This window comes from Marmota monax, unplaced genomic scaffold, assembly GCF_021218885.2.
Source record: "Marmota monax isolate L192 unplaced genomic scaffold, Marmota_monax_Labrador192_F-V1.1 WCK01_AAM20220418_F8-fsc00020, whole genome shotgun sequence".
In the NCBI taxonomy this organism is placed as follows: Eukaryota; Metazoa; Chordata; class Mammalia; order Rodentia; family Sciuridae; genus Marmota; species Marmota monax.
The window spans coordinates 8,761,367-8,774,614 of NW_026692912.1; positions in this window are offsets into that span (position 1 = coordinate 8,761,367).

A 13,248-nucleotide genomic window follows, 5' to 3' on the forward strand; every position below is an offset into this window, starting at 1 on the left:
AGGAATGTACCACCATCGTTTTTTGACTAGAGCATCGTGGTTAGTTATAAATAGTATTTGGGTTCATTTTGACAAAATCACACGTGCACGGAATTTCCGTCCCCGCTCCTCTGCTTTCCCTTCCCCTCCCTCTATTCTCCTTCCTCTACTCTACAGATCTTCCTTTTGCTTGTTTGTTTACTTATTTAGTTTTGATTGGTACTTTCTACATATACGTAAAGGTGAAATTCCATGTGGTATGTCCACATGTTCATATATGCGTATAATGTGGTTTTGTTAAGTTCATTTCATCTTTTCTCCCATTTCCATCCCTCCTCCTTCCCTCTCAATCTCCCTTTACTCCCCTGATTTCCCTATGTCTTTATGATAGCCAATCCCCACTTCCTCCACCCAGCCTTCTTTCCTTTATTTTGCTCTACCTTCCACATATGAGAGAAACATTTGGCCTTTGATTTTTCTGAGTCTGACTTATTTCACTTAGCGTGATGTTTTCCAGTTCCATCCATTTATTGACGAATGCCAAAATTTCATGTTTCTTCATGGCTGAGTAATATTCCAGTGTGTGTGTGTGTGTGTGTATCACATTTTCTTGATCCATTCATCTACTTACATGCATCTGGGCTGATTCTATGCTCTGGCTATGGTATCACCATTATTTTTAGATGGTGGTGTCTGAAAGCAAGTCTGTCCTTGACTTCCCCCTATCCTGTCCGTTCTGAATGGCTCTGATGTCCCCTTGCTTCACTGGTTAGCTGGGCTGGCTATCTGGTCATCTTCAGTATCTCTCTGTCTTCATCACAATTTCCTTCAGTATTCCAAATAGTTATTCCAGGCTTCCTGTATATTATAACCGTCTTTCTGCTTCTGAACTGTTGCTGCTTATCTTAGTCCATTTGGGTTGCTATAAAGGTATCATAAACTGAGTGGCACGTGAACAACAGAAATTTGTTGTGGAGGCTGAGTTCAAGGTCAAGATGCTACCAGGTTTCTGTGGGGGTCTGCACTTGGTTTAAACATGGAACCTTCTAGCTCTGTTCTCATATGGCAGAAAGGATGAGCCAGTGTTCTGGGATCCCTTTATCAGAGCACTGATCCCATTCATGTGGGTTCCAGGTTTATGGTTTAATTACCTCTCAAAGGCCCAACCTCCGAATACCATCACCTGGGGGTTGAAATTTCAGCTATGAATTTGGGAGCGACATAAATACTTAGACAATCACACTCTTCTAATCTGTCATGAATCTCTACTCCAATAGATTAATTTTCCTAAAATGTGATTTCTTAATATGATTTGACAGTCACCATTTAATAAGCACTTATATGCCAGGTTCTATGCTAAACATTTCATAGTGAATATTTTTTAAAAATCCATTCAACAATTCTTTGATGTGTATGATATTATGCAAAGGGATGTTCAAGATATTGTAGTTATTAAGTGACAAAAGATTTGGGTGTAGTGTTTTCTGATTCCAAAGACTGTTTTTCACCATCATGCTAAATGATTAATTAACTTGTAGGCTTTTAAAAGATGTGTGGTTCTAGTTATTTCCTGCTGCTGTAACAAAATACCTGAGACTAGATAATTTATAAAGAACAGAAATTTATTTCTCCAGGTTATAAAGAACTGGGAGGTTCAAGATCAAGGTGCTGGCAGGTTTGGTGTCTGGTGAAGGCCTTGTTTCTGCTTCCAAGATAATGCCTTTTTGGAGTGTCCTACATAAGGAATAACTGCCATGTTCTCACATGGCAGAAGAGTCAGAGGGCTGAATTTGCCCCCAATGTCCTTTCTAAGGCACTGAACACATTCATGAAGGTGGAGTCCTCATGGCCCTCTCATCTATAGGCCTCACCTCTTTATAGTACATTGGGGTTTAAGACTCAACACAAAATTTCAAACTATAGCGTTGGTTATCAGCTAAAAAATATCCAGTGGCTCCCCTTTGCATGGAGGGAAGGGTCCAACTACCTGTTTAAATTGTCCCGTTACATTCTCTGCCACCATTTTCCAGCAGAAACTTACTGTTTGGGCCAGGCCAGCTTCCTGAATTCCCCTTGAATGTCTGGGAGTCTCTAGATTTCCCATTTTTGGTCATGCTGAGAACTACCTGGAAAGTCAAGATAAAGGAACTTGAATTAAGCTTAGCTTAGAGACCAAGAGAAACCACTTAACTCTTCTTAAATCAGAACAAGAAAATAATATGAGTTTCATGAGAATGACAGATATTATGCCCTGAATTTGCATTCCGTGTCATTGGCTTGTGGCAACCTGAGGTCAGTGTGTGACTTTTGATGTTTGTGCATTAATAGGGTCTGATGATTGGAGGGGCTTACAAAATGATCCTTAGGCAAAATGCATGAAATTCAGATGGCTGACTGAGAAAGCAAAAAGATAAGAAGGATGGCAATCCTTCATGGGGAGAGGATATGGGGCAGGCGTTATTTGCATTTTGAAGACCTTAAAATTTACATAAAGACTAAAAAATAAAAATTAGAATTCATATGTATTATTTTAAACGTAAAGACAACTTAAAACTTCAAACACTAAAAATCACAGTGCAATACTATTAAATAGATGAAATAGACTTTAAAAATTACTAGTCTCTATGCTCAAACACAAGGTCTCCATTCCCTAATTGCTTTTGAGAAAATAAGGCATTCCTTCAAACCTAAGTGTTTTCAGAGTGTCTCAGATTATGTGCTGCTTTTGCATTTATTGTTCCTAAGCGATACTAGTTTTAGATACGCACAGAGATAACTGGATATAGTCAGCTAGAACAAGGCAAAGGAATCTAACCCTTTTTATTTTGTCTAGGTTTTGCCAAATATAAGTGGTGGGTGAAAGTGTAAGTGAACTTTTAACATATGGCTTCAGAAAACAAAAAAATTAAGTGGTTATGTTCTGAAGATCATAAGCATATCCCAGAAGACAAACAAAATCTTTGCATATTCTGAAAATAGACACTTGTTGCTTGCAATTGCATGTGTAGCATGAGTACAATTCACTGATTAACTCTTATCCCATATCTAGAAATAAAGACAGAATCTGAAAAACTTGGACAACTAAAAAAAAATGGCTCTAGTAATGATAAACATGTTGGAGACACATATAAAAATCTTAAATAAAATGATTATAATGTACATGAGAGTCAGAAAAAGCATCATTTATTTATTCGTATAGTTTTATATACTATTTGAGATGTGTTTGTATTTCTTAATGGCCATTTTAAAGATTGTGAATAGAAATCTGACGAGTTGTGGTTCTCGTTCATTCCTAGAAGTTTGTACGTTTATCTTGGTCCCAAATCTTTTTTCTTTTTTTGTAAATTGATATTTTGGTAGGAAAAACGGAGCCTCTTTCTACATAGGGTTGTCTGTGTGTAGCTACACATAGCATTCAGCAGGTTCTCTGGAAATGCAATTGGTTTGGATTCCAGCTGAGAGGCCTATGATGAAGGCTGCAGATTCAAGGCTGCCAGCACCAGTCCATGATGTGTAACTGTGTAAGTGGAATTAAGATGAAAAGCCTGCACATTGGGTCTTCCATGAAACCAAGGTCCCTCCTTTGATGTGGTTTTTTTGAGAGAAGAGAAACCAGGGGGGAAGGCCCGGGGAGGACAGTGCAGGAGTCCTTCAGCTTTAAAAGGATGGATCGTCCTTGTCCTCTAGGGCCTCACATACCCAAGAAACTCTCCTTCTCAAATCAAATTTCTAGGAATCCTGACTCCAGCCCCTTAACCTGGGTGTGAGCTCATGCCCTATGAGTAAGGGAATGAGTCAAGGTCCTGATAGGCATCATCTTTTAAGGAAGAGAGAAAGTGGAACAAAGGACAGGGCACAAAGTGACCTTAGTCCTTGGAGTCAGAGGATATCATGGCCATGTCAGTTCCCGAGGGTTGTCATCTTTCTAAGAACAGTGATGGAGGTTCACACCAGCCTCCTCTAGACCTCCAGGGACATCGTGTTGGTAGCTAGGAGGCGGGTATTTGGGTGACACAAAGAACAGCCAAGCAAGAGCTCCATCCTCAAGACACTGGCATTTAGAGGAATGGGCAAAGAGAACATTTTACATCATGTCCCCAGGAACGGGGGAGAAGAAAGAGCTGGTGAAGAAGCAGAGGGAGGACACTCTGGCTTGACGACTTAGCCGGAGAGTACTACTTCTCTTAGTACCACTTCTAGACAACATGGACCCCAGGCACTGTTTCAAGAAATTTACATTTACCACCTCCTAGGGGATACGTACTGATGGTTATGTTCTGCCACTTTACACATAAAGGAGCTGATCACAGTAAGTGGTGACACAAAAACTTGCTCAAGTCAAGTCAACGGTGATGGGTTGAGTCCAGACACCAGAACTGACGTGCTTAATCAGGACCTTGGAGCCATTCCCCATACTAGTGCAGGAAATTGAGGTAGTTCAGCCTTATTACCTAAATGTAAAGTTAAAGCTGGAAGCAATTAGAGATGGAGTTGGAGTTAATGGTTAAAGGCTGGGTCATGGAATCTGTTAAACTTGTCTTCTGGGGACAGAAGCTTCTGGAATCATTCTCCTCCACCAAGGTATCTTTTTCCACTTGGGATGGGCCCATAATTTGTGAACTTCCATTTCAAATTGTCACAAAAATGCTGTGTAGCCACCAGCCACAAACTAGATAGCTCAGGAGTCCGATCAGGGACGGGCTTGCTCTTGGCCGGGCTTGCTCATGATTCCTGAGTCAGTTAGGAAGCCCGTCAATCTTGGTTAAACCTGTTCGTACCTGGCACGGACCAGGACAGCCATTGGTTATTCTAGGCTGACCTCAGCGGGGTTGGTGGGAAAAATGTGAGTTACATTCCAGTTCTTGGTTTTTACCTACGGTCTTTTTGTGTTTCAGGATCCTATCAAGTTATCACATTGCTGAATAGTAAATCACCGTGTTTGCTTAGGCTTCTGTGGCTGAGACAGATTCTCAAATTTTTCTTACATTTGATAACCTTGGCAGTTTTCCAGTACACAGATCAGATATTTTGTAGAAATCCCTGAGTTGGGGTTTGTGTGATGTTTTCTTGAGATTGCTAGAGGTTTTGGCTTTAGGGAGAGGACCACAGGGGTAAAGGGCCAATTCATTCCATCATAAGATGGGTACGTGCTATTAATATGATTGATCCCTGCACTGAGTCTATCAATGAATCTCATGTATAATAACTTACTTCAGTTGTATAAACTATACCAGGAAGAACAAATTTATAAATATCTTCTCCTAATTCCAAGAGAATTTACACCATTTTCATTGCCACTTGGATTCAGTATAAGTTGTGTGGGATCCTAAATAGATTAACTATTATAAGCATGACAGCTGGAATGAATTTCTCATAACAAATCTAAAGCAAGGAAATACAATTCCTCAAAGCAAACAACAACAACAAAAAAGGAAGCACCTCAGAGTCAAGATATGAATCACTGCATTTGAGATGATCCCGAAAGAGTTTCCTACAAGTAACTCCTCATCATAACTGGATATAAGATCAGAATTTTAATTTTAAGTCAGATCTTTCTTCCCCTTGACTCAATGCTTACGCTCTCCATCCACACCCCAAGTTACTTCTTATCTTTTGAAAAATGGTATTAAATACCCCAGTTGTGTTCATTCTCAAAAGCATTCATGGCAAGAAATTATTTTTTCCTTTCAGGATTATTCATGTCCTTCCATTTAAACATGGGACCTCTAGTTTTAATGACAATATCAAGCCAAGCCTAATTAAGACATTGGGTGCATAATTGGGTAAGAGGCAGCAAACCAGGCTAGGCTCTCTGAGCTGTGGGTGCAACCTGAACAAAAGCACAGAGGAAGCAATAAGCCTGGTACCTTAAAAAAAGAGACCAATCGCTCCGTCAGAGCAGGCAAGAGATGGGAGTGCATTGGGGTCCAGGAGGAGGGGAGTGAGGAGAGGTGCCCAGGTGATGAGAACCCCAGGTTTGCCCCTTACCAGGCTTGAGTGAGCCAGTTAAGAACTCTGAACCTCAGTTTCTTCATCTTAACTTGGGGACAATAGTAATTTTCCCTGATGCATGCATCATGAGGATTACACAGGAGGACCCTACAGACCACCTGCACAGTGCTTGGCATCTAGGAAGAGCTGAGCAAGACAGAGATTTGACTACTGTTCTGTTCTTTACCTCTGAGTTGTTAATGTGCTGATAATGCTACCCACTGTGTGCAGCTGGAGGTTTTGGAAGTTCTTCACTGAATACCCAGAGTGCTCAAGGAGAGAGCCCCAGCTGCCCCAGTGCCAGGCACATCTTGGCCATCGTAGACTAGACGTAGAGGGGAAAGGGGAGTCATTCTTTAGATTCTAACCACAGGGACGAACTTCAGCCCTGCCCAGGCTTGAGTGGATAGACTGAGGGTTTCGTGGGGATTGGTCCCGGTCAGGGATGGTCCCCATCCTTGACCGTGGAACTCCAGTCATTTCTCCTTGCTGCCCACTCTTAGTGCTTATTTCAACTTTGGTCTCACTTCTGCCCCCTGAATCCCTCCACCACTGAAATAAAAATGTTAGTGTTTAGGTGTGGGGGTGGGTAGGAAGGAGTGCTGAGCAATATATATTGTTTTGCATTTAGTGCAGTATGTCTCTGCCAAAAATTCTACTTGTGGCTTTTGCCTTCTCAATTGAGTGGTTGGCTCTAGGTGCATAGAATGTTTAACAAGACAGAAAAATGTATGCCTTTAAGCTTTGCAAGTGAGAAGGAACTTGCAGGAATGAAGTGGGGCCTCTTGACTATGTTTAGATGATCAAATTCATCCTAGTCACAAACATGAAGAGGTTGGCAAGGTCACTGCATGGTTTCATTACTTCTTTTTATACATTTTTTTGAAAGCCAAATCAGCTCAGACACTTATCCTACTTGCTGACCTTGCCAACCTACAAGAGCCTCTGCTCACCTGGGCTGCCCTCTGCCACACACCCTTCTCCAGGCTGCCTCCTGCAGCGACTGTCCTTTGCAGACTTTTCTCTACAGTTTTCCACCAGGGTCACCTGCCCCTCCCCACCCAGTGGATAACTTTCTTGAATTCTGTCTGCCTCTATTGTCCTGGGCTCCCAGATGGGCAGTGGGCTGGTGACTCACTGAGGGCAGGGACCCCACTGGACTTTTGTTCATAACCCAAAGAATCACCACACGTATATAAAGATGGAAAGAATAAAGAAATAAATTAGTAAATAAAGTAACTGAGAGGAGGCCATGATCTACCCAAATAATTGTTGTCTTCGTTTCTTAGAACACTTTAGAGGAAATTTTATTGAGAGATTTTACTCTTCATGACAGCTTAGAAAAAATCGCAGTAAAGAAGTTTATTGCTTAAACAATCATTCAAAAGTAATGACTGTTTATTGTACATATTTTAACCTTTGCAGATAAGAAACAAAATACAGCTTCTATGATCTGATCACCTGTAGATAACCACCCTGAATATTTTGACATATATCTTTACATTTTATCTAAATATAAGTGTATACAATTTCAAACATGAATAAAGTACTTCTCTTTAATTGCTTATTATGTCATGAAAATCTTTCCTGCTATTAGCTAATTTGGCTTTAGTAATTGCATGGTGTCCTACTGAAGATGAATCATCACCAGATTGTCTTTGTTCAATGATTTCCCTGAATTTAGGCCTTTTAGATGGCTTCTAATTTTTATTTCTTATTATGATGAATGCCATAATGAACATCAATACAGCTAGCTTTTTGTGCACATTTAATATTTTTCTTTCCCTCTTTAGAATACATTCCTTGAAATAAAACACAGGTGCTTCTCCACTTCTGATGGGGCAACGTCCTGGAACATCAGAGGTCAGCACATTGGTACACTGTAGGGTACTGGTGGTTTCTCCAGCCAGTGCATCACTAACTTGGCAGTGGCTCTCCTTGCTGATGCCACCCACCATGGTCAGAGAGTGTCATGCTGTCTTATTGCTAGTACTGGAAAAGATCACAATTCAAAAAAGTCCAGCTGACCCTCAGTATCTGAGGGGAATCAGTCCCAGGAACCCCCACAGACACCAAAATTGGTAGATTCTTAAGCTACTTATTCGATGGCATAGTATTTGCATATAACCTAGGTGGCATCCTCTTGCATACTTTTAAATGTCTCTAGATTACTTAAAATAACTGACCCAAAGTAATGGCGCTATAACTACCTGTTATGCTATATCATTTAGGAAATAGTGATAAGAGAAAAATAGCCTGTATTTATTCTGAATATTATATCTGATCCATGATTGGTTGAATCTGTAATGCAGAACTCATGTGTACCGAGGCCACCGTGTGCAGTTCTACTGAATGTGTATTGCTGTACAGGTCATTAAGTTGAACTCTAGTCAATCAGGCGACCATCTGGAATGGGGCCAAAGAGCATGTATATGATTTTCAAGACCTTTGATGCATAATGCCATTGAGGAAGTTCATACCATTTGCACTGCCATACTTTTTTTATTTTTTTTGGTACAGGGGATTGAACCCAGGGGTGCTGAATAACTGAGCTATGTCCCCAACTCTTTTATTAAAGAATATATATTTTTAATTGTCAGTGGATCTTTAATTAATTAAATTTTATATGGTGCTGAGAATTGACCCCAGTGCCTCACACATGCTAGGCAAGTGCTCTACCACTGAGCTACAACCTCAGTCCCCCATCCCTTTTTATATTTTATTTTGAGTCAGGGTCTTGCTAAATTGCTTAGTGCCTCGCTAAGTTGCTGAAGCTGCCTTTGAACTTGTGATCCTCCTGCCTTGGCCTCCTATGATGCTGGGATTACATGCAGGCACCACTGTGCTCAGCTGCCATAATTATAACAATTGGCAATTAGATGAGTAGAAAGTGGGATCTTTATTTTAAAATGCAGTTCTTTGATTGATGAGGTTGAATATCCTACCTTGTGACTGAGCATTTGCTTTTCTTCTTTTATGAATTGCCTGTTAATTATCTTTGCCCACTTTTCAACTGGCGATTTGTCTTTTTTTTTTAGCAGCAGTGATAATACTAATACTTCATTAGACTTGCTATTCACTAAATTCCCTCATCTAATCCTTAAAGCAATTCTGTGAGAAGGTCACAGTTCTTGTTTCCTCTTGATACCAAATGTGTGTTATCTTTTCCAACATGGCTTCCTGGGAAAGCATTATTTTCATGTTACCGAGAAAGAAACTGAGACAAGGAGAAAACATGGTCAAAGTCCTACAATTGGCAGGAAGGTGCAATGGAGCTGACTGATCTGTCTGTCTGCAAAACAATTTCTGAATAAGAGCCTACATGACAGTCTTAATATTTATTCTTTATATATTAAATATAATAACTGTGATAGATGTGATTGTTGTTGAATATACATTTTCTTCTTGGTCTATTATTTGTCTTTCATTTAATTATTTATTGGTTGACTGATGATGGAAGTTTGTGTTTTCATACTGGTATTTGAGAAAGTAATTCACAAACATACAAGCAGTGCAAGAAGACACACAATAACAAATTAAACACCTTCTCACTCCTGGTCCAAGCCTCAAGTTTTCTACTCCACAAGTTTAAAATGTCTTTGTAGCCAAATCCATTCATTGTTTCCATTGTGGCTTCTACCGTTAGTACTGTATTTAGAAAATATGTGACTAGTACAAGATGTTCTGGATATTCATTTACATTTTTTATTACTGCTTTATTACTTTATATTTTTTTAAACCCTAATATTTTTAATGCCATAGGATTTATTTGACATAATAAAGGTAAGTTTCCTTCTTTCTTTTTTTTGGAGTAGTTAGTTGACGTTTGAATTTTAAATTTGCAGGGAAGGCAGAGTATATTTCATGTCCAATTGTGGAATTCAAGAGGGTTAATTATGCAGTATTAAAAAGAGAAAAATGAGGATTTCGCAAGACAGAAGCGTTTCTGGAGGCAGAAAGTGAAGGTGTGAGTGGTGTTGTCCGTAGAATCCACAATTGCCAACAGATTACTTTGAACAAATATCATGAATGATGAAAGAGACCACAGGCCACTCCCCGCAGACTTTCCCAGCTGGATTTCTGCCACCATATCCAGGGAAGAACAAAGCAGAGGTTTCTCCTGCGCAGATCAGGTTTGGGGCCTTTCTCAGTTTTCCTGGGTGGAGATCCAGCCCCTTGCAGGATTAGTGTCTCGGAGGCCTCTGGCAAGTCACCAATCTTGGGACCCATGGGGAAATATCATGACTCTGCAATCTCACTAGGCCCAGCTGGTGCCAAATGGAAACTTGAGCTTTGGAGCAAAGATCTTGGGGGAAAGTAGAGTGGTGATTTAGTTGGAGGCTGGACTGGGAAAGTCCAAAACCTGTTGTAATTTCCATTTTCCCACTGATTCCTTGGGGACATTGGAACAGACTCACATTCTGCATACCACACACAGATCTGGTCCACCACAGAATAGCTATCTCCTAACACTGGTGGTCCCCCAATCTTCTGGATTCTTCTTTTAAAATAAATGCAGCACCCTCTTTTTCTCTCCTCACTGCAAACCCCATTCAGTCCCTTTAAACTATTGCTATTTTTTTTCTTCTTTTGTGTGTGTGTGTGTGTGATGCTGGGGATTGAACCCAGGGCCTCGTGCATGTTAGGCAAGCACTCTACCAACTGAACTGTATCCCCAACTCCCCCTCATTGGTTCTGTCCTCAAATGCCTTTCTTTTTATCCTTCCTGTATAGAATAGGTGAGGCTATCAGAATACTCAGCTTCACACCTGATGTGACAGAGTCAGTCTTTTTGCTTGTTAACTCTTGACTTCTCTGGCATGGAAGCTCACTTGACTCCCCTACAGCCTTGCCTACGATTGATTGCCCTCTGCCCCTGTTCTCCCAGCCTGTCATGCGCAACCCTGCTTTCTGTCAGTGCGGTTTCCTCTCTCCCATGCCCTCTTGGAGAAATCCCACCCATTGCTTAACGTTCAGCTCAAAGATGGCCACGCCAGCAAAGTCTTCCCAGATGGCTCAAGTGGAGAGGATCTTCTCTTTTGCTCTCATCAGCATTTTTATTGTCTGTACTTGAGAACTCAGGGCATCTTGCCTGGGTCCCTGTTCCATACTTGAAGAGCTCTCTGCTATTCTTGGAGGGTAGACATTTATCTTGCCTTTGCTCTTGTCCTCATCTGTCCTAGGGTTTACATGTAGTGAATGTTCAGCGTGTTTGTTGAATCAGCTAACCCTCAGTAAACATTTAACATGAACAATTCTTAGTGTACCATTAACCCAGGGGTCAACTGAAATTTAATTGTCATTTAGTAGTTGCTAGAGAAAGACTATTTACCACTTCATGCACAAAGCTTTAGGGGGAAGGAAGTATTTTCAGTTTGTTTGTAGTATGGATTTTCAAGCCTCATTTTTGATTTGTTAGCAGGCAAACTCTATAATCATATCTCAATTATTTGATCCTTTTATGGCAAGGCGATTTTTAGTGAACTCAGCCTTCAAATTACTACTACAAACAAATCTTTATAAGGCATGCTAAATTAAGGGGAATGAGGTAAACTGTAGAAATTTACTTTTCTAGTTGTTTTTAAGAAACTTCAAAATATGTGCAAGTCAATGAGCTATGCGTTGGTCACTATTCTAAGCATTCCATGTGTATTAATTGATCTAACTCCTCACAGCACCACTAAGAGACAGGAAACAATTCCATCTTCATCTAGGGTCTTAAGCCACTCTTGGTCTTCTTGCTGGAATGAACACCTGATGATCTGGAAGGCGTGAAGTTTCCAAGGTTTTGCCAATCCCTTTAATGTTGCCACAGTAGACGACAGCTGGATTCTCAGATCTGCTTCGGCCTTCAACTTGTTGCCAAATCACACATCCTGTAAGTCATGTAGCCCCCGAAAATGGCACCTCGGACTCATGAAAGAGTACATGGAAAAGCCACGTGAAATCTTTGTATCTTCATGAACCTAGTCTTGATCTCCTAGGCTCCCTGAATGGTCATTATGAACCACAGGGGTCCCCAGATCACACTTTGTGATAGGAGTTAAGGGGAATGTGGCAGAACCTGAGGTTTTGTGGTGCTACTGGGGAAAATTTGTTTCATGAAGATAGAGGAGTTGTGAACTTTAGCACCCCTGATATCATCATTTAGTGAGAATGTGCCTTCAAAGCTCCCTGCTGTGAGATCCTATCTATTTCCTTCAAAGAAGAAAAACTAACTCTTCAATCAGCTTTTCCTACTGTATCTTGAACTTGTATTATGAAATGTGGGAGCAACAGTTCTCAAAGTGTGATCTGAGGACCCCATGACCCTCAGGGAGTCTAGGAGACCAAGACCAGTTTCACAATGATACAGGGATTTTGCTTGGCTTGCCCTTTCTCACTGTTCCAAGAGTACACAGTGGAGTTTCCAGGGCCTGAGTGACTTACATCTTGTATGATATGGCAATAAGTTAAAGGCAGAAACAGATCTGAGAATTCAGCTGACTTTATTATGGAAAACATTAGAGGGATGTACAAAAATGGGAAACCACACCACTCTCCTCAAATTATTCTTGTTTTGGAAAAATACTTATTTTTCATGAAAATGTATTATTTGTATTAATCTATCAACATAATGGATTTACTATTATTAAGTTAAAATAAATAAACATTTTAAATAATAATTTTTTATCCTCCATATTGTCAACATTGATAGATATAAGCCACATGAGCAAGTCTAATAATAAGATTTTTATAATACCATTAATAGCTTTAATATTAAATTACTCAATAATTTTTAAGAGGGTAAAGGGGCCAAAAAATGTTGGAGAACTTCTGATATGAAAAAATTAAAATAGCTTCCAGTCCTGAGTGGCATCTAGGTTAATTTCTTTTCTTTCTTTCTGCTCTATCTGCAGTGCTGGGGGTGGAACCCAAGACCTTGCAAGTGCTAGGCAAGCGCTCTACTGGTGAGCCCTGTTCCCAGGCTTAGATTAGCTTCTGGAATCATACTTTCAATTCTGTGTGTGTGCTCAAATATTTATAGCTTGAAGTACATCTTAGTTTGTGGGTTCCGATGGCTTGACCCTTGACTCATGCCTGGAGGCATATTTGTGAGTGTTTGTCATGTGCTGGGTGCTGGCCTGAGGTTTGGAAGTAAAATGGGGAGCAAGACCGTCTGCCCTCATGGAGCTTGACCGTGGCCGTGGGCCCTCCACCTTTCCCTGCAGCAGCTGGGGTCAGGCTCTGCTCACCACCCCTTAGGAGTTCATGCTCCAGGGAGGCAAGGTAAGTGTG